Source organism: Fukomys damarensis, unplaced genomic scaffold (genome assembly GCF_012274545.1).
Source record: "Fukomys damarensis isolate Sample0158 unplaced genomic scaffold, DMR_v1.0_HiC HiC_scaffold_33, whole genome shotgun sequence".
In the NCBI taxonomy this organism is placed as follows: domain Eukaryota; kingdom Metazoa; phylum Chordata; class Mammalia; order Rodentia; family Bathyergidae; genus Fukomys; species Fukomys damarensis.
Window position 1 is genome coordinate 55373357 of NW_022900945.1, and position 2442 is coordinate 55375798.

At 43.0% G+C, this 2442-nt stretch overlaps 1 protein-coding gene across 4 annotated transcripts in view; it reads right to left on the reverse strand.

The window, feature by feature from the left end:
* Positions 1-2442, reverse strand: part of Dap3 (death associated protein 3) — a 33570-nt gene that overhangs the window by 29668 nt on the left and 1460 nt on the right. For 2 of the 4 annotated variants that reach the window (XM_010643850.2, XM_010643846.2), the window contains exon 1: positions 2383-2436. The exons of 1 other annotated variant lie outside the window; for it this stretch is intronic. The gene's annotated coding sequence lies outside the window, so the exon portion shown is untranslated. Of the gene's footprint in view, positions 1-2382; positions 2437-2442 lie in introns of those variants that run through there. One more of the 4 variants, XM_010643847.2, reaches the window with a different exon arrangement.

Below are 2442 nucleotides of genomic sequence, written 5' to 3' on the forward strand. Positions count from 1 at the left end.
ATATATATATATTTTTTTTTGGTACTGAGGATTTGGGTCCTTGTGCTTGTAAAGCAGGCCGCAAAACCACTGAGCTAAATCCCCAGCCCCTAGTTTGCAATTTTGATGAAGATGCACCGTACGCTGTCTCTTGTTGCTTCCTGGGCTGGAGGATAGTCTAGATATTCCTCAATAAACTGACCCAGCACTGGCTCCAGGCTTATCTGACAGGTTTCTAAAGACTTCACAAAGCTGTGGGAAGTGCACACATACACCTCAAGAGGGTCTGCACCCCAGGGTCACAGAGCCCAATGACTGTACACTGACCTCACTTCAGCTGTATATTTAGCTTATGGTTCTGAAGTGGAGATGTAGAAAGACTGAAAGAAAACAGATGCGTGGAAACAGTTTGGTACTTTTGGATGATATTGTAGGTAATTTTTGTTTTTTTGGTGTCAGGGACTGAATGAGGTCCTTGTGCATGCTGAGCTTGTGCTCTACACCACTGAGTTAAGGTCCAGCCCCTGGTGATTCTTTCTTGATTTTTTTTTTCCTTGAGACAGGGTCTCACTATGTAGTTGAGACTGCCCTGGAACTATGTAGCCCAGGCTGGGCTTGAACTCACAGCAATCATTCTGTCTCAGCCTTCCCAGTTCTGGGATTAAAGGTGTGCGCCACTGTGCCCAGATCTTTCTTGATTTTTATTTCTAATGTTATTAGCAATAATCAGCAATATTGGTAGCATTGTTTATGTAATAAAAACTTTCCAAACTATTCAAGTGCAACAGTGTTTCTAATACATAAAGATAAAAGGGAGGCGGCTGAGGCAGGAGGATCACAAGTTCAAGAGTAGTGTGAGTAATTTAGTGTGACTTTGTTTCAAAGTAAAAAGGGTGGAGATATTCTGTCGCCTAGCATGAGAGAGGGCTTGGACTTCATTCCCAGTAACCAGGAAAACACACACAGACACTTCTAATTATCTCTCAGTAAAGAATTAGTATATCTATCTATACAATGAAATACTATCAAGTTATTGAAAAATAACATGAAATCCTAGCTTTGTGTACTATTTTTTTTTTTTTTGAGACAGGGTCTCATTATGTGGTTGAGACTGGCCTGGAATTGACTGTGTCGCTCAGGCTGGTCTCGAACTCACAGCGATCCTCTTGCCTCAGCTTTCTGAGTGCTGGGATTACAGGCGTGCACCACCACACCCAGCTCTGTGTACTGTTTTAATAAGAATTTCCAACACATATTAAGTGAAAATACCAAGAGAGTAATGTGTATAGTATGCCATCACTTTATATGAAAAGGAGGGTTAAGGGAGGCAGGAGGATTGGGAGATCAAAGCCAAGCTGGGCTACATAATGAGTTCAAGCCCAGCATGGACTACATGGTAAAACTGTTGTGTCAAAAACCAAATCAGAGGAGGGTATATATTTAATTCATTTGTAAAAATGTGGTGTAAATATTTTGAAGAATATACAAAAAACTGATAATACCAGTTACCTTCAGAGAGATGAAATGGATTTCTATGGAGGCAGTAAAAGGGAGGATGGTATCATTTGTATGTCAATTATGAATCGTATTATGAATAATCATAAGTAAAAAATTTAATAAGCAAAATGCCAGTGAATCTTTTAGAGCTAACAAATAGCTACTCTTATGATCAAACCTTATCAACATTAACAGCGTTGTAAACGATAACATAATACTCTACACTTTCCTTGTGCCCAGGAGCCAGTGCCATTTTACATATATTACCTATTTTACACACAAACTCCTAAGGCATATTTGCAATGATGTAACTAGATAACTAATTTTTATGTCCAATTTTCGATAAGGAACTAAGAAAAATATCTTGCCGAAGAACACACAAGATTTAGATGACCAAGCCGGGCGTGGTGGAGCAAGCTTGCTATCCCAGCAATCGGGAGCCAAGAGAGGACCCCAAATTCGAGCTCAGCCCGGGTAGCTTAGCAACTTACTGAGGCCCTAAGGAAAAAACAACACAAACAGACTGAGGATGCAGCTCAGTGCCAGGGTTCAATCCCCCAGGACCGGGGTTGGGTGGGTGAGAAAGTCCTGCAGACCAAGTACAGAAGTGATTTAGAAATATGTGGTTCCTTTGTACTCTAACACCAGGCTGCCTAATGAATTGAAGATATACAGTCTCCGAGAAGTGCGTAAAAGACATAAAAACATAACAATGTATAGGAGTTGTATGAAATTCAAGAAACCTTCACTGGGTTAACAGGACCAACAAAAACGAGTCCACTGCTCCGCTCCTTCCTCGGGTCCCAGATCCGCGACACAGAGCCCAGGAAGAAAACCCTGGAGGGCACCGCCGACCTACTGGCCTCCCCCTCCCTCACGGAGGTTCGGACCCCACTCCCCGCTCACCGGACAGCCCCCCGCGGGCCGTTCCCTCACCGCCAGCCGAGGACCGGGTCTCCGCCGCGG